At 42.6% G+C, this 25,168-nt stretch overlaps 1 protein-coding gene across 3 annotated transcripts in view; it reads left to right on the top strand.

Moving 5' to 3' along the window:
- Positions 1 to 1,324: 1,324 nt before the first annotated feature.
- LOC115220388 (SPRY domain-containing protein 3) overlaps positions 1,325 to 25,168 on the top strand; it is a 123,969-nt gene continuing 100,125 nt past the window's right edge. Inside the window, exon 1 of one of the 3 annotated variants that reach the window (XM_029790507.2) lies at positions 1,325 to 1,728. The gene's annotated coding sequence lies outside the window, so the exon portion shown is untranslated. Of the gene's footprint in view, positions 1,833 to 25,168 lie in introns of all 3 variants that reach the window. The other 2 variants (XM_029790506.2, XM_036510080.1) reach the window with 2 other exon arrangements.

Here is a 25,168-nt window from a genome sequence, read left to right as displayed (position 1 = left end):
TATGTTACAGCATATAGAATTTTCTCAATAAAGCCAAGAAAAAATGATGTTTTATAAACACATTCTACCAGCATACGAAGTTTAAAAGTGTTTAGTTAACTAGAAATTGTGTTGAAAAGTGCCGTTCAAAAAGAAAAGATCCCTGTAATTTAGCTGTTCAGCAGAAGAGACTGATAGAAATAAGCACCAGGACAACAGGGCATAAGTCCAGGGGGCGATTTCTTCGACTAAAGTGTGGTGTTCCAGCATGGCCACCGTCAAATAACTGAAACAAGTAAAAGAATAAAAGAATACCAGAAAAAACGTTCCTTACCACAAAACCAAGGAGGTTCTTTGAATATGTATGATGTATTTTAAGGTTAAATATTAATTCTGTTTACGTTTGTGTAACTGAGATATTTTGGTTGGATTATATAGTCATTGGTGTTACATTACTTTCTATATTTTGTGTCACAAAATAGAAACATTTCTCATGACACCAGCACAGAATTTACAGATGCTTACATTTTTTGTTTTCCGTGTTGTGTGTGTGTGTGTGTATATATATATATATATATATATATATATATATATATATACTTTATTTAAAGCAGCAGAAAATTCAACAAAATCTGTTACTCTGAGTTTCTCGTTGCCGTTCATCAGACAGTTTTTGCAAAAACTGTCTGATGAACGGCAACGAGAAACTCAGAGTAACAGATTTTGTTGAATTTTCTGCTGCTTTAAATAAAGCATATTACTCTACCACTGGTATTTGAGTACTCTTTTTTCCACCTTGTTTCACATTTATGTGTTTACTCCGGTATATATATATATATATATATATATATATATATATATATATATATATATATATAAATGTATGTGTATTTATATTTATTTATTTATAACATACAAACATTATTATTTCTAAATCTCTCAAAGAGAGATGTTCTTTAAAGTAGAAGGCTATCTGCCAACATAATGTGGCTGTCCTGGAAGGGACGATTGTTACGATTGTTTAGCCCCGGGAAACATCGTTTCCAGCTGACTATTCGACACAATCTCTGTGTCCTTATACTTTCGAACAGCTACTCAGTGTTGATAAAGACTAATAATCCAGAAACCGGTCCACAGATGCTGCTTTGTGCTGGATGGAGGTGCTGAACTCCTTGTTCGAAATTATAAGGACACCGATATTGTGTCGTATAGTCAGCTGGAAATGATGTTTCCTGGGGCTAAACAACAGTAACAATCGTCCCTTCCAGGACAGCCACATTATGTTGGCAAATAACCTTCTACTTTATATATATATATATATATATATATATAAAGTACACGAAGGAGGAGGTGGCAGATGTAGTGTGAAGAGAATGAGAAGTAGGAAGGAATGAAGACACTGATAGAGAAAATGCAGAATATAGAAAAGAGAAGGAAGGAATAAATACAGAGGTAATGAAAGTAAAAATAATTGAAAAAGAAGTGACTAAAGGAAAGAGGAAAGAAGGGAAGAAGAGCGAGACGGTGAAGTGTATTGAAGTGAACAAGGAGAAGACAACCAGAGGGGAAAAAAGTAAATGAAAGTCAGGAAGACGCGGCAATTGCATCTCAGTCTGCTTGGAGAGGGTTATACATTGCATGCACACAGTTTCAAAGCCTTTATTTATGTATGTAAATGCCAACAGTGTCACCCACAACAATTACAAGCTGATAAATGCAAAGAACAAAACAATAACATCAGGAAGAGATGTAAGTCGACACCAACAGTTTTGTTTCTGTTTTGATTTCCAGTATCTCATAAATATTACAAGTTACATGGGATCTTGACAAGGTTTGTTGCTTTTGAAATTCAGGTAAGATTTCTCTCTTATCAACTTCGGTCCCGATTTGTTTGTGTTGTTGAACCTGTGTCTGTAGCCTAACAAGTTATATTATCTTGCTGTCTCCCTCACTATACTTCCGAAACTACTTCAGTTCACACCTACTCCAACAAATGGTCGAATTAAATATATGTTGTGTGATTTTTAAGCGACTTTATTACTTAGATCATAATAAAGGGCGATCTTTCGTAAGATCGCCTAATAAAGTACTTTCTTTTCAACTTATTCTTTAAATAAGAATTTTGTCTTGAATTCTGCAAATAGTTGCAAGACACACAAACAAGTGTATATAACAAAAATATCTTTTTATAATTAATCTATCTTGACCCTGTATTAGGGAAAATGACGTACACACTGCAATACAAGATATTCAACATATATAGACACAAAACAACTCGTTATTATAGCAAAAGCTATTAAGGTAAATACCGACACATGCATCAGGAGGGAAGGTCAGGTGTTTGTTTCTCTTACTCCGCCTTGCTTTCTTTCTATCTCTTCCTACTCTCCTATAATAATTCTTTTGCGTATTTTCTTTTGTGTCCATATTTTATATTTCGTAGATTGTATATTCTGTATCACCTCTCGTTTTAACTCCCAAAACCATTCACATGGGTAAATGAACATGTATTTCACTTAAGTTGCCTCTCATGGAAAATGTGTCTTACCACTTCACTCTTATTAAATTTGAAACGTTATATTTATGTTAAATGTGTATGTGGGTGTGCACCAAAATAACTAGTTGCGATGAGTTAGTCTGCTGCATTCTGGTTTGAAATAGTTTGCAGTAAAAGTCTTTAAAACACTTACGCTGGTTTTGTGATGCCTAAATTTTGTATTTGAGCAAAAAGTCTCTTAATTCTGCTGCACATTGTCATTGACATGCTAGAAATAACTTCCATATTCTCCTCAAATTGCATAACTACAGTCTTGAAAAAGGACGAGAAGGTCATATTAGATAATGTCCCACATACCTCTTGACGTAAATAGTTCGAAATCTCTCATACGCTGGCATATAGAGATCTAGTGTTAGACATACAACCTCGTCTTTAAACATGCCGATTTACGTACACTCGTAAGTATTTGCTCTGATATAGACAGAACTTACAATCTTTAAAGGCTCTCCTAGAAGCGAGGTGGAGGCGAGCTGGCGAAGTTATAGTTTGAACTGTTGAAGGTCAGTGGATGAGAGAAACAAGTTGTAGATGTGTGTTTTTGGGAGCATAAAGGATTAGGTAACGTGCATTCTGTAGGTGTAGAGAGTGACAAAAAAAAAAAAAAAAAAAAAGAAAGAGAAAAAGTTATTTCAGAGGACCTTCTGAGAACTTTGTTGGTTGTTTAGCCGTTGGTCAGCATTTGAGCAGACCTATGAGGCAAAGCAGTCCAGCAGTGATCATACTGTCATAGGAATAGGACTACATTATCTAATGTGACTGCACCCTTTTTGAAAGATTTTTTCAGAGGGATTTGAATGTTATTTCTTGTAAGCCAATGACTGTGTAGAGCAGGAATAAAAGTATCTTTGTTCGCATGCAAAATTTTACCCATTTTCAAATTTGAAACAACTCCTTGACAAAGTTTCAAACAATCCATATGAACAAACAAAAAGACTTTAACCTTAATACCAAAATAATAATTTAATATAAGTTGCACAGTTATAAACTCAACACAGAACGAATGCTAAATGACTCTTATGCACTTGCATTTATCACTAGTACAGAAAAAAGGCTCTTCACACCTGATGTAGAGACTATCTTTATTGGCACATCATCAGTCAGGTGGACAATATGCAAATGTATGGCCAAACATGTTCTTATTGATAGATATTCTCACGTATCTATGAAGATATTAGTAGGAGGTGCCAAACTATTACTGTGAATATTGTATATTGTGAATACTGTATATTGTAAATTATATCATTGATATGTGAATATTGGTACATGCTTTTCATGTTTGCATGTGACTAGGTACATTTAAGGTGGCTATAATTCTCCTTTCTACTATAGGCACAAGGTCTGAAATTTGGGAGTGGGGATAAGTTGATTACATCAACCTCAGTGTGTAACTGGTACTTAATTTATCGATCCTGTGATAAGTGTGGTGAAGAGGAGCGTAACAGAACAAGGAAAAGAATTAGAAGTGTAATTCGGTCTTACCTGTAGAGATGAAGCCGGATTCGCCTTGAGCCAACTTGCTAGCGTCTTGGCGTCGTTCTCGAGTCTGACTGCCCTGGTCGATGCCGCACGTGCGTTCTGTCTCTCACTTCCGCTTCCGCCGGCGCATGCGCCCTGCGAGACCTACAAGACCCACTTCCGCTCCCTCCCTCTCTGTCACACTCCCTCATCACCACACCACACGCCCCCCTGATCTATAGATCACTGAACCGGCTTCCTCACTCGCTCCTGCACCTGAAACTGGTTTCGTAGTCAGCCAACCAGGGAGGAGGGTGCCGCTCCCTCTGTGGTCGCAGTGCGACCCTAGGACTTGTTTCTGGCGTGTTGCTGCCGACCTCGTCATCCTGTCTGTTGTTATCGTCTTGCCCACTGTTGCTTGTCCCATCCTCCGGGGCATGGACAATCCTCCGTATGTCCAAAACGTGGCGTGGCATACCATCTACCGAGATGTTATTCTTTGAATTTACGGAGGTTATTGTCCCCTTTCCCCATTGCGATGTACACCGTGCGTTCGGGGGTTTCACCCAGACTTCCTCCCCGACCTGCACGAAGGCGTGCTCTTCCTCTGCCCCGGGTCGCATTGATGTAGTACACGGATGCCTCCACTCGTACCTGAATATTGCCCTGTGTGGCACCGACTCCTCGGCCTGTCCTGATCTGGGCGACATGTTGTACCAAAATACGGCCTCGACTGGTGAAATGTGACCCCTCTCAGCCATGGCCTTGATGGTACGATGATGCCTTTCCACCACCCCGTTTCCACTTGGCCGGTATGCCGCCCTGAAGAAGCGGTTGACCTTCCACTCATCAAGCATTTCTCTCAGCGCCTCCGAGCGAAATGCAGTGCCGTTGTCCAGAAGCAGTTCATCCACGGGGCCTCGTTCCAGGAATATCTCGTTCAGCACTTTCGCAATTTCTTCTGCGGTTCCTGACCTCATCTCCCTCCATATGGCAAACCGCCCCGGTCTGCAGTCAACCATTGAGAGGTATGTCCCCTGCCGGTAGTGTGTTATGTCCACCGCCAGTCGTCTCCAGTCCTGGTCCACTGGAATACTTCCCGCTTCATGCACGACCGGAGCAGGGTCGATGGACTGGCACCTGTCACAACTGCTAACCACTCTCCGCACGCTCTGTCTTGTTACGTCGGAGTCAACTTTTCTGGCCAGGAACAACGTCCTGTCCACACCCATGTGATGCATGGTGTGCAGTCTCCGCAACTCCGAGTCGCTCAGATGGCATACTGCAGCTACATCCTGCTTCGCGTCCTCTGGCACTTGCAACCAGGCTCGCTTAACCCTGGTCAGGACGTCTGCCCTGTTCTTCTCGGAAGGCACAAAGATCACGCTCAGCTTCAGATTGAACTCAGTGGTCAGTTCACGCAGTATCCCCAATCGACGCTTTACCAGCATCTCTGCAGCCCCTTTGGTCCGCACCCTCCGCTCATCGGTGATGACTGCCGTCGCCCAACCAAGTACAGTGGCTGAATCAGTCCTGATTTCTATGGTGTGCAACCCCCACTTCAAGGCTAGGTTCACCCCCTTCAGCACGGCTTCCAACTTCGCCACGTTGATGTGACTGCAGTCATCCATCTTCCTGAGCCAGGCTGCATCTTCCACCGTGACACCTCCCACTTCCAAGACAATCCCTATTGCGATGCTACTGGCGTCACACCATACGATCCCGCTCTTTGATTTGGGAACGTACCAGCTGCCCCTCACCGGGTCCTCTGCTCTTACTCTGACCAGGACTTCCTGCATCATGTCGATCGTCCTCTCCCCCACTTTATCATTCCACTTCACTCCTTCGGCTCGTCTCTTGATGAAGCTGCATGCTGTCCGGAGCCAGCCTGCAATCGGGTAGTGTCCCACCAGCTTCCCACACACAGAGAACAGCTCCCGTCTACTCATGCTGGCGCCCAGTTCAGGGATCTCATTCCCTCGCCGGAACACCAAGGCGCCGGGAGGCCCAGTGCAGCACCTCCCTCCATAGCCTCTGGCGGCTTGGCGATCAGTCCAAAACTCTTCAGGTGGCCTATGACCTCCGTTGCTGGTATCACGGTTTCATCCACGAGAATGTCGTCGATGTATGAATTGGTGGCCCTTTTTACTCTGTCCACCTTCCCCAGGACGGCCTTGAGAATTGTTGCCATAATCTTCGGAGCTGAATTCAGCCCGAATCCCAACCTGGTCAGACAGTACGTCCGGCCCCTATACCTGACGAGCTGGTACCTCCATAGTTTCTCAGCCACATGAACCTGAAGGTATGCCGACTTCAAATCGACAATCGTGGAGGCCCCCGCCGTCTGCCTCCACTCTCGCAAGGTGTCTCCGCAGACATCCGTGGCCTCGCCGCCTGTATGACACGACACGTGGTCATTCAGCTCTCGGAAGTCGAGCACTGGCCTGACCTTACGCTTTGTGGGCTGTATCACCGCCATCAGTGGCAGGACTCCGCTCTCTTCTTTTTCTCAGGGGATCAGTATGCCCTCCTTAATCCACCGCTCCACCTCCCCCTCGAACTCACTTCTGGCATCTCCTTTTAGAGTATGCTGATAGCAGCCCACTTTGTTCTTTAACATCGGGGGCTCTCCCTTCCAGTGCCACTCCACTGTCCACCTCTCGCCATCAAAGACAGCCCGAAAATCCTGGTCTTCAATGGTGTGCGCCGCATCCATTTCCTCACGGTTGTCGTCGGTGCGTGGTGTCGCCCTACACGGCTTCCCTGCTAGCCCAAACGTTACGCCAGCCTCGTTGACGGTAACACCTCCCAGACGGGTGATCGCATCCATCCCCATCACCACGTCGATCTCGTCCACCAAGTGACCGACCACAATCGCTCGCAACGTCAGCTGCAGTCCCTGCACCACAATCTGCGCATCCGTAACCCCTTCGCAGTGCACTTCTCTTCCGTCGACTGCCCTGACACTGCTTCCTCCACTCCACGTCTCTGCCACTTCTGTGGTCATCAGGGTCGTCGTACAGCCCGTGTCCACCAGGGCTCGCGACATCTTCCCCTTCACCAGAATGTCGACCACAGGTAACGATGAGAAACGCGCCGCTACTAATCCAAAGGGACAACTACCGGCGCAGTAGTCTCCCGCGGTCCGTTTCCCCGCAGACACTCGCTGGCCACATGCCCCGGCTCTCGGCACCGGTAGCAAATCACCTCGGGCTTGGGCGACGCGCAGTCACGGACCATGTGTGGGCCCTGGCACCGGAAACACTGTCCCTTAAACGACCGCACGCGTTCTTTCCCCAGCCCCTCTCCGTTGCTCCTAGCTGGGCCACTTTTCGACGTTGCAGTCGCTGCTACCGACGTCGACCTGCTGCACGACACCAGTACACGTGCCCGCGATATAATCTCGGCCATCGGCATCGAACGCACGTTCGGGAGCTTCTGTAGCTCGACCGACATGATGTCGGGAAAGCCGGTCACGAACGCTAACCTGACCGTGCGTTCTAGCGACTCTCCCTCATATCCCGCAAGTTTTGCCAACCTTCTAAGCTCGCCAGTGAACACGTCCACCTGCTGTCCTGTCCACCTCATCCTACCCAGTCGAGTGTACGCTTCAAACATTCCTTCCGCGAAGGCCTCCATAAGTCGGATCTCCACCTTGTCCGCGCTGCGTTGGTCTGCTTCCTCCATCTCCAGATATAACGCCAACGCCGGGCCATCCAAATACAACGGCATAAAACTAGCCAGGTCAGCTATGCCGTGTAGCTTCGCCACCAACTTCACCCTCCTCAACCAAGCGACCACGTCGGTGTCGCCGCAAAACGGTGTTATAGGGTCGCGTGAAATCATAGCAGTCTGCATAATTTTTATTTTTTATTTTCACGAAACCGATTGATTATTTTGCCGAAATAGCTTGTGATAAGTGTGGTGAAGAGGAGCGTAACAGAACAAGGAAAAGAATTAGAAGTGTAATTCGGTCTTACCTGTAGAGATGAAGCCGGATTCGCCTCGAGCCAACTTGCTAGCGTCTTGGCGTCGTTCTCGAGTCTGACTGCCCTGGTCGATGCCGCACGTGCGTTCTGTCTCTCACTTCTGCTTCCGCCGGCGCATGCGCCCTGCGAGACCTGCAAGACCCACTTCCGCTCCCTCCCTCTCTGTCACACTCCCTCATCACCACACCACAGATCCTAAAAGGATGAAAAGTAAAGTTGACCTTGGCAAAATTTGAACTCAGAATGTAATGGTAGACGAAATATTGCTAAGCATTTCGCCCTGCATGCTAATGATTCTGCCAGCTCGCTGCCTAAAGATGGCTATTAATTCTATAAGCAATGTAGTGTGATGGATGAAGAGGACAACAGCAAAAAGAAGCAATGGGAGAAAGAAATACAAAAGGCCTTACCTTGGCGAAATCAGCGGTCTCTCACGAATTCGACACGTCCTGTCGCTTTGCCGTCTATGCTGGAACTGCCGCGCTTCCTCGCTGACCACACGTGTGTTGTCCTTGACCACATCCACTTCCTCCCACGCATGCACCCCTCAGTCATCCTGTCCACCAACACCACGTAGCTCATCACGTCCCATAACACCAACCGCCAACACCACACGCCCCCCCCCCGATCTACAGATCACTCAACTGGCTTTCCTACTCACTCCTCGCTCCTGAACTCACACCTTAACTGGTTTCATAATCAACCAACCAGGGAGGAAGGTGCCGTTCCCTCTGTGGTCGCAGTGCGACCCTAGGACTGGCCTTGGTTCCTGGCATGTTGCTGCTGGCTTCATCATCTTGTCTACTGATGTTGTCTTCATCTTCTTGCCCACTGCTGCTGGTTCCATCCTCTGAGGTATGGACAATCTTCCATATATCCAAAATGTGGCATGGCATACCATCGACAGAAATGTTGTTCTTCGAATTTATAGAGGTTATTGTTCCCTTTCCCCATCGTGATGTACACCATGTGTTTGGGGTTTTTACGAAGGCTTGCTCTTCCTCTGCCCCAGGTCGCATTGATGCAGTACACGGATGCCTCCACTCGTACCTGAATATTGCCCTGTGTGGCACCGACTCCTCAGCCTGTCCTGATCTGGGCGACCTGTACCAAAATACAGCCTCGATTGGTGAAATGTGGCCCCTCTCTGCCATGGTCTTGATGGTACGATGATGCCTTTCCACCACCCCATTTTCACTTGGCTGGTATGCCACCCTGAAGAAGCGGTTGGCCTTCCACCCATCAAGCATTTCTTTCAGCACCTCCGAGCGAAATGCAGTGCCATTATCCAGAATCAGTTCATCTACGGGGCCTCGTTCCAGGAATATCTCATTCAATACTTTCACAATTTCCTCTGCGGTCCCCGTCTTCATCTCCCTCCATATGGCCAACCGCCCCAGTCCGCAGTCAACCATTGAGAGGTATGTCCCCTGCTATCTAAACCATCTGTGGAATTTGCTGATAATAACGAGTGGCTAATGTTACCCTATATTTACCTTACAGAAAGCCATTCATCATCATCATCATCATTTAAAATCTGCATTCCATGCTGCATGAGTTGGACAATTTGACATGGAGCTGGCTAGCAGGGACCTGTCCAGACTCCAACTGTCTGTTGTGGCATGGTTTCTATGGCTGGATGCCCTTCATAATGCCAACCACTTAACAGAGCCTGCTGGGTGCTTTTTATGCGCCACCAGCATAGGTGCATTTGTGCAGCACCAGCATGGGTGCTTTTTAAGTAGCACTGGCTCCTGAAGATACAAGCCTGTATGTGTGGAAGATAGCAATTTTATTTATCTTGACGTGTTTTAATCAAGTACAGCAAATCACCACATCTCCCGGTCCCTTGTTATTTCCTCAGTGAGGCTCAGTGTCTGAAGATCCTTTCTCACCACTTCATCCTATGTCTTCCTGGGTCTACCCCTATCATAGGTACCCTCCACAATTAGAGCTTGGCACTTCTTTATTGAGCTGTCCTCATCCATACACATCACATGACCAAACCAGTGCAGTCTTCTCTCTTGCACACAACATCTAACGCCTCTTATACCCAGTTTCCCTCTTAAATCATTTACTCTCTTGTGCATGCACACTGATTACCCATCCAGCAGAGCATGCTAGCTTCATTTCTTTCAAGCTTTTGCAGGGCTCATGTTTCACAGGCATGTAACATAGCTGTATGTACACAGGCTTCATACAATCTGCCTTTCCCTCTGAGGGAGAGGCCCTTGGTTACTAACAAAGGTAGAAACTCTCTGAACTTTGCTCAACCTGTTCTTATCCTAGCAATTACACTTTCAGAACCTTCTCCACTACTGCTAACTTGGTCTCCTAGGTAACAGAAGCCATCTACTACTTCTGATGATCCCCCTGAGCATTTGAAGGAGCCTATTGTCTGTGTATTTTTTAGCACAGTGCCTGTGCTTAAGTTTGGGCAACACTTAAGTTTCAGTATAATGTAGAAATCTTATCGCTTTAAAAAATCTGATAAATTTCTATACTGTCGCTGCATCTGTATTATTTTATGGTTATGGCTCTCCCACCTGGGTACGAACCAATAGATTTGAAACTATGCTAGACACTTTGTGTTTTTTTTAATGTTTTCTAGAAAGTACACCTTAGCAAAGAAAGACTGTATAATAAGCTTTTGAAAGTACAGGATACCATTTGGGAAAAAAGTGTTTGCTTTGATGAATTATAAGCGGAGAAGTGCCAGCATGGAAAACAGACATTAAATGATGATGATGAAGTAAGGAGCTGACTATAGACAGTCTACTTGGACATTGGGATATGTTTGTAATACATATTGGTTACTGTACCATGCAAAATAAAAATAAGTGGAGGATCAGGGTCATATCAGTCTCAGCTTGATTTGATGCACTAGTTATACTAGCAGGGCAAAGACAGCTTCTATCAGTTAAGGAGGTGTTGACTAAAATGTCAAAAAATGACAGAAGCTTTCTTTTCAAATTTGAATGTACATCAACATGGTAAATATAAATAAATAAACATAGTGTTATTTCAGTTAGTGCTATTTAGCATCCTTTTAATTAATGCATCTGTGTGTGCGCGCGCATGCGAATATATATGTACAAGACGTGGTAAAGGCTGAATAAAGGTGAGAAGCAAATAAATCAAAGAGGTAAAAGAAAACATCTATTTGAAACATGCAGTGAATATGCACTGAGATATGGATGCTGAAATCTCTAAGAGAATAAGGGGCAATAGCATTGTCCTACCTGCATTCCCTCTCACTTGATATATATATACATATATATATATCTCTTATTATAAAAGGCAGATTTTATCTGCCTCCCTTTGGGAGTTATAGAAATCTACAATATAGGATTTCTTCAATTACAATTTACCTAGCATTTTTGAGAGTACAATGCATCGCGTCATGCCAGGTCCAGTTTTTAAAATTTAAACTCCAATTAAGCAAAATTTACAGAAAACTCACATTCTGGTGTGTGTGTCAAATGCTTTTCTTAGTCTGGTTTACACCACACGCAAACGCACACACACAGTGGGCAAGGAATAAAATGAAAGTAATTCACTTACTGTAGTGAGTGATTCTTTCACTCTGCCTCCCACTTCCTCTTTACACACATAGAAAAAAATTTTATTTTTTTACATAAGTAATGAGAGCGAAAGAGACTAAGAGAAAGCGATTGTATGACGAGGGAAGTTCCTTTGAAGTTACCGTGCATGGGACTCATTGATGTACATGTGTGTGTGTGTGTGTGTTTGATGGAGTGTGGGAGACAGACAGTATGTTGTGTAAGTGAAGTGCTTCTGTTAGTGTGTGTGAAGAGACAGAGAGAGTAATGTGTGAAAGAGAGAGATAACTGAAATTTTTTACTCGGTTTATGTGTATATGTATGTATGCATGTATGTGTGTGTGTGTGTGTGTATGTATGTATGTGTGTGTGTATGTATGTATTTATATATAAAAGAAAGGTTGTGTGTCTGTCTACTCCGATTTAGATTCCTAACTACTCCCACATTTTGCGATGCAGTTTAACCAAAACCGGGTATCTTATAGTCGTGATTCATATCGAGCCCTTCTGGGTATTAGCGCGCGTCTACAATGAGTCTATGATTTTACAAATAATTTACCATCATTTTTTTCCATTTTAATGCATATTTTAAAAAATAAACGGAAGTAACTCTCAAACTTCACACCAATATGCGTGCTCATATGCGACGTAATATCAGATCACCAGCATTTCCTCACACCCTCCTTGCACTTGGCGAAGGCAAAATACCAGGGGATGAAAATGGTAATATTGCCATCGATTCCATTTGTACCATTGTTAAGACGCCTTCTGATCTCAGAGATGCAGTGTTCCCAGATTTACAAGCTAATTATCAGAATATGGATTGGATTGGCAAAAAGGCTATACTGGCCCCGAGGAATAAAACTGTTCACCATATTAATAATGAAATGCTAAAACTCATTCCTGGGGAAGTCTATGTATATCAGTCTATCGATACAACTCCTGACCCAGAGGACGTCATCAACTATCCAATAGAGGTACTCAATTCCTTTGAGCACCCCGGACTACCACCACACTTTCTCAAACTTAAAGTTAGTGCCCCTATAATGCTCATCAGAAATTTGGTTCCCCCAAAACAATGCAATGGCACACGTTTGGCGTTAAGTCCTTATCTCCCACCGTAAGCTTATTTCAATATTTGCCTGAATAATCATCATAATTCAGTGCAATCATTAACAGTACTTTCAAGCAATTCTGCTAGTATATATATAATTTAAAAGTAGGATTAAATCTTTATAAGAATTTATCAAGTAGTTAGCGTGAAAAAACGTCATAAGGGAAAAATTTTAATATATTTATCTATATTAAGGGCATTACTATACATAAATGCCTCATGCTAGGACGGTCTCTTATATATATCATTATCATTATCATCATCGTTTAATGTCCATCTTCCATTCATGCATGGGTAGGACAGTTGACAGGAGCTGGCCAGGTAGAAAATTTACCCAAGGCTGTTGTGTCTGTTTTGGCAGGAATTTTGCAGGTGAATGCCTTCCTAACACCAATCACTCTGCAGAGTGGACTCAGTGCTTTTTACATGGCACTAGCACAGGCAAAGTTAGTTTTGCCAACCATATTACAGTGTGGACTGAATGCTTTTAATGTGGCATCAGCACTGGCAGGGTAACCAAGTAACTCACAAGACAAGGAATTAGGGGAGGGGTAGGGCATTTGTGTCAGAGGATGAAAGTTAGAGTGCGACAAAGAGACAGAAGCAAGGCATCAGAAGAGGTGATCCAGTATCAAATGATGAAAGGTTACAGTGTAACGGAGAAATACGGAGGCAGAAATTTGGTCACCTGAATAGCAGAACCTATCTACTACCTCAAGCAAGCCTCCTGGGCATTTGAGAGAGTTTAAGTCCCTTGTGCTCTTAATACTCACTGTTCCAGTGCATCTGCTACACACAAAAGCAGCCTTATCTGATTCCACTGCATCTCATATGCATCTGTAGTGTGGAATATATGTTCAGTATTAAGTATTGAAATGGCTGCATGTATATTATTCGAAGAAATCTTACAAAGAAGAAGAAGAAGAAATTTAAGAACTATATATTTACTACATAAAAATATATTTTATTAATTGGTTGTTGATGAAATATAATGAAAATGTAGAATTTAGTTGAATGAAGTAATCTATGCAAGGAAGTTCAGGAATGTAGAAGTAACAGCTAAGTGATGGTTTTCAGTCATGTGGCAAAGAGAAATAGGCAGGCATAGCAACGATGTGAATGGCTCAGAGTCTAGTCGACTAAGAAGCGAAGAGCAGGGCAAGCAAACTGTTTTTATTAATGGAATGCTAGACATTCTAGAAACTTCCAAGAGAAATGCGAAGCTTCTTGAAAAATTAGAATTACTTCTCGTGAAGTAGAATCTCTGAGAAACTTATTAAAGGGAGATTACTCTATAAAACTTCTTGCAAGATAGCTCATTCAACTATTTTAGCTACAGACCACAGACTACTACACATCCATAGGTTACACTTTGTATACTGAATGGAATTACATCCCACCCCTTTCTTGCTTATTGAACAGGGCCATTTACCAGCTGGAATGAGAGTCTTAGCTAAGTTAACTTTAAGGCCCTTTGATTCCAGGTTTTGCTTCCAAACCCAGAACTTCTTTTCCAATTCTGCTTCAGATTCTGCAAAGGAGCAAGATCATCAGCATATTGTATTTCCCATGGGCATCCAGTTTTAAATTCACCTGTTATGACCCAGGGAACTATGATAATTAAGAGTTAAACTAAGAACTGATCCCTGGTGCACTCCAACTTGTATGTTAAATTCATCACTGTATTCAAGGCCAACTCTCACCTTACTGACAGCATCGCTATACATGACTTGAACCACTTTAACAAGCCACTCCTCTACTCCTAGCTTCCTTACAGACCACCAAATAAGAGAGTGGGGAACCCTGTTGAAAGCTTTCTCCAGGTCGATGAAAGCTAAGTACAATGGCTTACTTTTGGCCAGATACTTTTCTTGCAACCATCTCACTATGAAAATGGTATCTGTGGTACTTCTCCCAGGAACAAAGCCAAATTACATCTCATCTAGTTTAAGTCTATCCCTAATTAGTTGAGACATAACTATCTCTCTGTAATTTTCATGACCTGATCAAGCAGTTTGATACCTCTGTAGTTGTTTCTGTCTAAGCTGACTATAATAATGCTACACCAGTCTTTGGGATGACGCCTTCCTGAATAACCTGATGAACTATGTGAGTGACTTGGCTGTATCCCACACAACCTGATATTTTAATCATCTCAGCAGTGATATCCGAGGGTCATGTATATCATCATCATCATCATCATCATTTAGCGTCCGTTTTCCATGCTAGCATGGGTTGGACGGTTCTACTGGGGTCTGTGAAGCCAGAAGGCTTCATCAGGCCCAGTCAAATCTGGCAGTGTTTCTACGGCTGGATGCCCTTCCTAACGCCAACCACTCCGTGAGTGTAGTGGGTGCTTTTTACGTGCCACCCGCACTGGTGCCAGACAGAGCTGGCAAACGGCCACGAACGGATGGTGCTTTTTATGTGCCACTGGCACGAGGGCCAGGCGAGGCTGGCAACGGACACGAAACGGGGCGGTGCTGGCAACGGTCGCGAAACGGAAGTTCTCTTACATGCCACCGGCACTGGTAACACATCTGCAATTTCCATTGATCGATTTCGATTCTGATCCTCACTTGCCTCAATGGGTCTTCACAAGCAGAGTTTCGACATGCCACCGGCACTGGTAGCACATCCGCAATTTCCATTGATCGATTTCGATTCTGATCCTCACTTGCCTCAACACGTCTTCACAAGTAGAGTTTTGTGTCCCAAGAAGGGAAGGTATGCATACGTAGGCTGGCTCCATCCCATGTAGAAGGCCACGGGTTGTGGACTCACTTGTCCTGCCGGGTCTTCTCGCGCACAGCACACTTCCAGAGGTCTCGGTCTCTAGTCATTTCCTCAGTGAGACCTAAAGTTCGAAGGTTGTGCTTCACCACCTCGTCCCAGGTTTTCCTGGGTCTGCCTCTTCCACGGGTTCCCTCAACCGCTAGGGTGTGGCACTTTTTCACACAACTATCTTCATCCATTCTCGCCACATGACCATACCAGCGCAAACGTCTCTCTTGCACACCACAACTGATGCTTCTTAGGTCCAGCTTTTCTCTCAAGGTACTTACACTCTGCCGAGTGTGAGTACCGGCATTACACATCCATCGGAGCATACTGGCTTCATTTCTAGCGAGCTTACGCATATCCTCAGCAGTCACGGCCCATGTTTCACTGCCATGTAGCATGGCTGTTCGTACACACGCATCATACAGTCTGCCTTTCACTCTGTGCGAGAGGCCTTTTGTCACTAGCAGAGGTAAGAGCTCTCTGAACTTTGCCCAAGCTATTCTTACTCTAGCAGTTACACTTTCAGCACACCCACCCCCGCTGCTGACTTGGTCACCTAGGTAACGGAAACTATCAACTATTTCTAGTTTTTCTCCCTGGAAAGTGACGGAAGTTGGTCTCAGAGCATTTTCAGTGTTTATTGTTCCTGAGCATCTGCCACATACAAAAACCATCTTCCTAGTTAGCCTTCCTTTGACATTGCTGCATCTCTTATGTGTCCATAGCTTACACTTGGTGCATCTTATAGAGTTTCTACCTACACCTTTTCTACAGATCGAGCAGGGCCATCTACCTGAAGGTGTTTGTGATTTGTCTACCTTCCTACTGATTACGACTTTGGTTTTAGCTAGATTGACTCTGAGGCCCTTCGATTCTAATCCTTGTTTCCACACCTGAAACTTCTCCTCCAGTTCTGATAGCGACTCAGCAATTAGAGCAAGGTCATCAGCATAGAGGAGCTCCCAAGGGCATCCTGTCTTGAATTCCTCCGTTATTGCCTGGAGGACTATGATAAATAGGAGGGGGCTGAGGACTGAGCCTTGGTGGACCCCTACCTCTACCCGGAATTCTTCACTGTACTCATTTCCAACCCTCACCCTACTAGCGGCGTCCCTATACATGGCCCGCACAGCTCTCACTAACCATTCATCTATCCCTAGTTTTCTCATTGCCCACCAGATAAGGGATCGGGGGACCCTGTCGAAGGCTTTCTCCATGTCAACAAAAGCCAGGTACAGGGGCTTATCTTTGGCTAGGTATTTCTCCTGCAGCTGCCTTACCAGGAATATAGCATCAGTAGTACTTTTCCCTGGCACAAACCCAAACTGCATCTCATCTAAACTAACTCTCTCTCTAATTAGTTGGGCTATGACCCTCTCCGTAACCTTCATCACCTGGTCCAACAGCTTGATACCTCTGTAGTTATTTGTATCTAGGGCATCACCTTTACCTTTGTAGCAGTTGACTATTATACTGCTACACCAGTCATTGGGTATGACCCCTTTGTGTATCACCTGATTAACTATATGGGTGACTAGGCTATAGCCGACACTACCAGACATTTTGAGCATCTCTGCAGTGATTCCTGATGGGCCTGGGGCTTTCCCTGTCTTCATGCTTCTAATTGCCTTAGCTACCACAGAACTATCAACTCGGATAGCTGGTCCCTCTGTTGGGTCAACATTCGGCAGACTCTCTTTATCCCATTCATTTTCTTCATTCAGCAACCTTTCATAGTGGCATCTCCAAACCTCTCTCTTCGCATCCTCATTTAGCGCAAGTGAACCATCTTCCATGCGAACACACTTCTCTCCTACCACATCACGATTCTCTCTCAAACACTGTCTTGCAACACGAAACACCTCCAGTCTTTGGTCCTCACGGCGCAGAACATTGGCAAATTTTTTCTTATCTGCTTCCCCTCTGGCTAAATAAACCTGTCTCCTAGCTTCTCTTTTGGCAGTCTGATACAATTCCCTGCTACCCCCATTTTTCCAGACCTTCCAAGCCTGTCTCTTTTCTCTAATAGCCCTGTCTACAATATTGTTCCACCACCACGTTATTCTAGGTCGAGAGGGGACTTTGCACCAGCCACAGATCTGGTCAGTGGCTCTCAGCAGGTTGTCCCTTAGAAACGTCCAGCTGTCTTCTACCCCCTGTGATGCTCTATCCCCTTCTACTTCGTCAGAGGCTTCAAGTAATATGTCCCTAAATCTCTGTCCATTTGCAGGATCTTTAAGCTTCCAGATCCTTCTTCTCCATATTTGTCGTCTTCTGGTTGTCCTCCTAGTCCTGATCCTAAAGTCACTAACTACCAGTCTATGTTGTGGGGTACATTCTTCACCTGGGAAGGTTTTGGCATTTATAAGCAGCCATCTCTCCCTTTGCCTTGTAAGGATGTAGTCAATTTGGCTGGTATGTTGGCCCGATTGGTAAGTGACTAGGTGGCTGGTAGGTTTCCTGAAGTTAGTGTTGCAAATCATAAGATTATTTGCATCGCAGAACTCCAGCAGCCTGGTTCCCTCCTCGTTGCGGGAGCCATAGCCATAGCCTCCATGTACGCCATGGAAGCCCCCAGCATGTCGTCCAACGTGACCATTGAAGTCACCAGCCACAAAGATAAGGTCTCTGTCGTTCGTCAATGAGGTAGTCTGCAGTAGAGTGTCATAGAATCGGTCTTTCTGTCCATCGGGTAGCCCCGACTGAGGAGCATAGGCTGATATAATGGTTGCTAAACTATGATGAAGCACTAATCTAATCTTAAGTATTCTGTCACTTACTCTGATTACCTCAATTACTTTATCTACCCATTTCTCAGCGATAAGTATACCCACGCCACCAACCCCGTCAGTGTTCCCTGCCCAGAAAATCTTGTACCTGCGTTCCTTGCCTGTGAGGAACCTAGCTGATCCTCCTCTCCACCTTATTTCTTGCATGCAACATATATCCACACATCTCCGTTCAAGCATCTCGACTATCTCACCAGACCTACCTTTCAGCCAGACCTACCTTTCAGCCAGACCTATGAGGGTGTGCCCAAAAGAAACCGGAATTTTGCAATATTATTTTATTCACTTCGTTTTGAATGTTTACACTTTTATTGCCTTCAAAGTATTCTCCATTTGAAGCAAGGCATCGGTCCAGACGTCTTTTCCACTATTTGAAGCAGTGCTGGAACTCTTGTGACTCTATTAATTTTGTTCTTCACCTCTTCCACATCTTCACAATATGCTTTCATCACCAGTAGTGACCATTGAAAAAAAGGTCTGGATCAACTGCCAACTATTCTTTCAGTTCCCAACACACATTCAGTCGTGACTGCTTTTGGTCTTCTGTGAGCAAGTGATGTACAAATTTTGCTGCAACTCTTTTCATTTGCAATTCCTCCCTCAAAATTGGTTGGCAGGAGCTCCAGGACATACCAGTCATATCAGTGAGCTTGTCAATTGTTCAGTGATGGTCCTCCAAGATCGATGGTCATCCTCAGTGAGGTTGGTCTTTAAGCAATAAGTCACCATTCCTAAAGTGTGGGAACCACTTGCAAACTTGTGTTTTGCTCTCAGCAGCATCCTTGTAAGCTGTTTGAAGCATGACAACTGTTTCAGTCACCAGTTTTCTCAGCAGTAAACAGAATTTCATGGAAGCATGCTGTTCCTTTGTTTCAGCCATTGCAAAAATTGACAAACAGGAGAAGCACTGCAAAACAAAGATGCATGATCTCACTGGATGCTGCCCTTCAGCAGACTGATGCCTGAAGGCCACATGAAGTGGCTTCTAACAACAGAAGCTTGAACTATGGGTTTGTCCCACAGATAATGTTTCCAGTTACTTTTGGGGACTCCCTCGCATATATATATATATATATATATATATATATATATATACGAGGGGCGTTCAATAAGTAATGCCCCTGACCCACTTCCCATAGCAGTAGAGCAACGAAACTTGGCACAGTTATATTTATGGTTTTCTCTCTCACCCTTCCCTATTCTTCTCCTCTCCTCTTCACCATTCCATCTCTCTCACTCCTTCTCCTTAACTCTCTCGTCGCTGATACGTGACAAAAGAGAATCTATCTTTCTTCCCACTATCTTTGTAAAGAAAAAAACGTGCTTATACTGTCTCCTTCATAAGCTCGTCTTCCTAGCGTTCATAATAATTTTTCTATTGTCTTGGCTTAGCAGCTCTCACTGTTTGTTTTTACTGTTTTGTTCTCACTGTCCTGTTCTTGTTACCACTTTCACCCTCTGCAAAAAATCCCAAATTTTATTTAATTTGCTTTACGGGAAGGACTGTTGTGTCTTGTCCTTGCCTTCGAAACATGGAGTAGATGAAACAGGGACAACTGAAGAAGGAGAATATTCTTTATGTTGTATGTCTCGTTTTTCTGTTTGTTTTTTTCGTTGTTCAAAAAAAAGTTTGTTTCTATGTTTTTTTTATGTTTTCGTTTCTCATTGTGTTCAATGTTTTTTTGATGTCCTGTACCCATATATGCATGCATATATACATATATATGTAGGTATGTACATATATGTATATATATATGCATATATATTATTTATATTATTATATGATCGAACGCCATGCATCCTTTTCCAAATATCTCTTATTATAAAAGGCAGATTTTATCTGCCTCCCTTTGGGAGTTATACAAATCTACAATATAGGATTTCTTCAATTACAATTTACCTAGCATTTTTAAGAGTACAATGCATCGCGTCATGCCAGGTCCAGTTTTTAAAATTTAAACTCCAATTAAGCAAAATTTACAGAAAACTCACATTCTGGTGTGTGTGTCAAATGCTTTTCTTAGTCTGGTTTACACCACACGCAAACGCACACACACAGTGGGCAACGAATAAATGAAAGTAAATAGCGACAGAGTGATTTGAGGAAGACTAAACTGAAAGTATTCTGTCTATGACGCTGATAGATACATGAGTAAAATGTATGGGAAGCTAAGAGCTAAGAGTGAGTGAAAATGTTCTTGGAAGAGAGTAAATAGCGAGAGAGAGAGTGATTTGAGGAAGACTTTACATTAAATAACCGTAGTGGCTTGTGTTAGTAATAAAGTAAACATACACTCATACATACATACATACATACATACATACATACATACATACATACATACATACATACATACATACATACATACATACACACACACACACACACACACACATACACACACACACATACATACACACACACATACATACATACACACATACATACATATACATACATACATACATATACATACATACATACACACACATACACACACACACAGTATTGAAGCTTGAGAACAATCAGATACATTTGCAACACATCTGTTGAAAATATTATTGTTCACACACATACATATACATATATACATACAGACAGACAGACAGATAGACACACACACACACACACACACATGATCCAGCATGGCCACAACCTCAAGGCTGAAACATATAAAAGAATAACAGAATATAAATGTGTGCAAAGTACAAGAAATATTAATGCAGTATATGGGGATTGGACAATAAGCGTAAGGCAGTGTCAATGGTGGTTCCAGAAATCCCGAGCCATAAACTACAGCCTAGAAGACGAGCCTCATCCTGAAAGATCTGTAGAACTCGACAAGGACATCCTGAAAACCCTGGTGGAACAAAATCTCATCGTAACTGTTGAGGAACTAGCAGAGAAGCTTGGATTTGGTCATTCAACCATTCATTGAGACCTGTGTGCTATCGGAAAAGTCAGCAAATTGGGTCAATGGGTTCCTCACGAACTTTCCGAGTCTAATTGCATGCAGAGAGTGAATGTATGCTTTTCTTTGCTGTCACATCTCACCACTACTGCGCTATGTATATCTATATATATAAAACTGTAGTTGTGTGAGTGTCTGTCCCCTTCGATTTAGATTCCTAACTACTCCCACATTTTGCGGTGCAGTTTAACCAAATTCGGGTAGCTTATAGTCGTGATTCATATCGAGCCCGTCTGAATATTAGCGCGCGTCTACGATGAGTCTACGATTTTAAAAATAATTTAACATCATTTTTTATTCCATTTTAATGCATAATTTTTCGTGTGTTGATGGCGGCGGAGTTGGCGTCCACGCTCACACCTGCACCTGTGGGGAAGGGAGTGTAAGGAAATCAACGTCGTAATGCGTTGTCAAGGAGACCAGTGTTCTTTTAGAACAACGACTTCATGGCTTGAAGACACCAAAACAGAAATGGCTAAGAAAGCGTCTACATGAGTCCACGATTAAAAAAAAAATTTACCATCGTTTTTTTTCCATTTAATGCATTTTTTCGCTATTATATAAGGGAAGTAACTCTCTAAAAATGTCTACGATGAGTCAACGATTTTTCAAAAAATTTACCATCATATTTTTTCCATTTTTAATGGATTTTTTGCTATTTTTTGGCTATAACTCTCTAAAAATGCTTATATAGTTATTTCCCTTACAAACCCGAGCAACGCCGGGCGATACTGCTAGTATATATATATATATATATATATATATCATCATCATTTAGCATTTGTTATCCATGCTGGCATAGGCTGGCAAGCTGGAAAGCTGCACCAGATTCCTGTCTGATTTGGTATGGTTTCTATGGCTGGATGCCCTTCCTAATACCAACCACTCCGAGAGTGTAATGGATGCTTTTATGTGCCACCAGCATGGGTGCCATTTGCATGACACTGGTATCTGTCTTGACTGTGATTTTCATCGGCTTGATGGGTCTTCTTCTCAAGCATGACATAATGCCAAAGGTCTTGGTCATTGCCTCCGTGAGGTCCAACATTCAAAAGGAGCTCATCCACTTTGTGTCCATGAGGTCCAATGCTTGAAAGATGTTTTTTATGTGCCAGTTACGTGATACCAGCATCAGCCATGACTACAATTTCACTTGGCTTGACGAGTCTTCTTAAGCACAGCATATTGCCAAAGGTCTCAGTCACTGGTCATTGCCTCTGTGAGGCCCAAATTTCGAAGATCATATTTCACCACCTTGTCCCACATCTTCCTGGGTCTACCTCTACTACAGGTTCTCTCCACAGTTAGAGATCAGCACTTCTTTACACAGCTGTCTTCGTCATACAGGCATCCTTAACATTATGGCTACAGGATTTCCTGCTTATGGAAATTGTAAAGTATAATTTTGGGATAGGGTCTGTAATTTTGCTCTTACTTAAACTTGTATTGTTAATTTAAAACTACACTTTCCTCTTAGCTCAGTGACCACTTACGTTTTATTGTTAATGTTTTGGAAAACTGTCATCATGTTGCACACACACACACACATATATATACATAATGTGAGTATACATTCACACACACACACACAAATGTGTGTTTCTATCATCAACACAAATGCAACCAACAACAGCAACAGTAATATATTGTATGAAGTAGATAAGCAAATCTATTTCAAATAGAAACCTATAATGTGGTGTCCTAGTCTAAGGTCTATGAGGATTGACTTGAGACTAAACAGCCACAGCAATACAATTAGCAAGAACAACATAACCACGTCAACACCAACAATCCTCACCCACCATTACTAACATATAGACCAATGCAACCCACATCATCACAATTATCAACTCATTAACTTTTGAATCCAACAGACTACAACAGATAATATGTACACCAACATGTGTGTGCATGAATGTGTATATCTGTTTGTATGAGTGTGTGTGTGTATTTATGTCTTAAGTGAGGAGTGCAGGGAGCAAATTGCCTATAAAATCTGGTACCCCTTCAGTTAACTATAATCACAAAGGAGTTTCTCTTCTTCAGTTCTCCACTTTTTCATCTAATTCCCACTATTGCATAGATAGGAATAAGACAATTTTCTGCTCTCACAAAGCAAATCTTTCTTGGGTCAATTTTTTTTTACTACATATTTATTGTGGATAATTAATTGCTGCTGTTGTTGGATTTGCCTTCAATTTAAGAGGTCTGGAAAGAAGCTATCAAGTAGATTTGAGGGTAGTAATACAAAAAAGAACCATAAAGGATCTACACTGGATATTAAACTTGATGTTTTAAAATGAATTCATGCTGAAGTAAAACCAAGTTACATTGTCAAAATATTAAATCTTGCAATGTCTGCAATGGCAATAATATGTGACAACAGAGAGAAAATTATGGCAAGTGTTTAAGAAGCTACTCCATTAACTGTCTGGACCTTATTGTTCCATAGGTCTAATGTAATGCTTAAAATGGAGTGACTTCACGCTGATTCTTATCCTCAATCAGAATTAGCATAGGATCAGAATAAAGTGCCGATAAACACAATGGTAATTCAAAAAAGAGCCACAAGTTTATTTGGAAAAGGAAGGTAAAACTTCTAATGAAAATCCCTTTTTGGCTTGTAAAAGCTGGTTTGAAAGGTTTAAGAAGTGCATGAATTTGTACAACATAAAAATGATTGGTGAAACTGCAAATGTTGATACAAAGGCTGCTATTAATTATCCTGGGTGGCTAAAGAAAATGATTGCTGCAGGGGGTTACATACCAGAGCAAGTATACAATGTTCATGTGATTGTACTTTTCTGGAAGTGCATGCCTGCTACAACTTTTATTTCTTAAGAAAAAAATTAACACTAGGATTTAAAGCTTTTAGAAATTGTCTGACACTCCTTTTAGCAGGAAATGTTGCAGGTGATAAGAAATTAAAGCCCCTACACGTGTCACTCTGAAAATCTAAGGGCTTTCAAAGGTAACATAAAGTTGAATCTACCTTTGATTTGGCATTCACATAAGAAAGCGTGGATGACTAAGAACCTTTTCAAAGAGTAGTTTACAAACGTTTTTTTGTCCTGCAGTAGAAAGGTACAATACCAGATATATTTCCAATGAAACATTGTTTCTTTTTGGCAATGCACTGATGTCAACTTAGTTAACTTACGGGAGTAGGTTATATCCCCAAGAATACAACTTCTTTGCTCCAGCCAATGGATCAAGGTGTGATAGCTAACTTCAAGGCATATTATATGAGAACTTTCAAACAACTTATGAAAGCAATTAACGAGAAGGATAAACCTTACAGTTAGAAAGTTCTGAAAGAAATTCAACATAATGGATGTTGTGAATAATACAGCTGAGTCATGGGATGAAGTGAAACCTTCAACTTTGAATAGTGTTTTGAAAAGTTTAGGGCCAGAATGTATCCATGACATTACAAGTTTTCCTCAAACAAAAAAATTACGTCATATTCAGAAAGATATTTTAACATTTGCAAAGGATGTAAGATTTGAAGAAAGTTGCATAAAGAAGTGCCGCGACCACTTTAAGTGGAGGGAAGTTGTGGAAGAGGGAGACCCAGGAAAACATGGTACGAAGTGTTGAAGGCTGATCTCAAAACACTGAATCTTATAAAGCAGGTGAGAGAGGACCAAGATATATAGTGCATTGTTGTACTCAAGAAGACTTGTCCACCACAACAGCAGAACTGAGAGATCTTAAAACCAAGGTTCCATGTAAAAGGGATTGCCACATAAAATGCACTGGTGATGGTGCCTCATAACAAGTACCCAGTATACTCTGTGGAGTGGTTGGCATTAGGAAAGACATCCCAGCTGTAGAAACCAAGCCAAAACAGAACCTGGTGCGGCCCCCAGGTCTTGCCAGTTCCTGTCAAGCCATCCATCCCATAGAAAATGGACGTTATATGTTGATGATGATGATGATGATGATAGAGAATGATGTGATTGA

Source organism: Octopus sinensis, linkage group LG16, assembly GCF_006345805.1.
Source record: "Octopus sinensis linkage group LG16, ASM634580v1, whole genome shotgun sequence".
Lineage (NCBI taxonomy): Eukaryota > Metazoa > Mollusca > Cephalopoda > Octopoda > Octopodidae > Octopus > Octopus sinensis.
The sequence above is the reverse complement of the archived record's forward strand: the minus strand, read 5'-3'. Positions and strand labels throughout refer to the sequence as shown.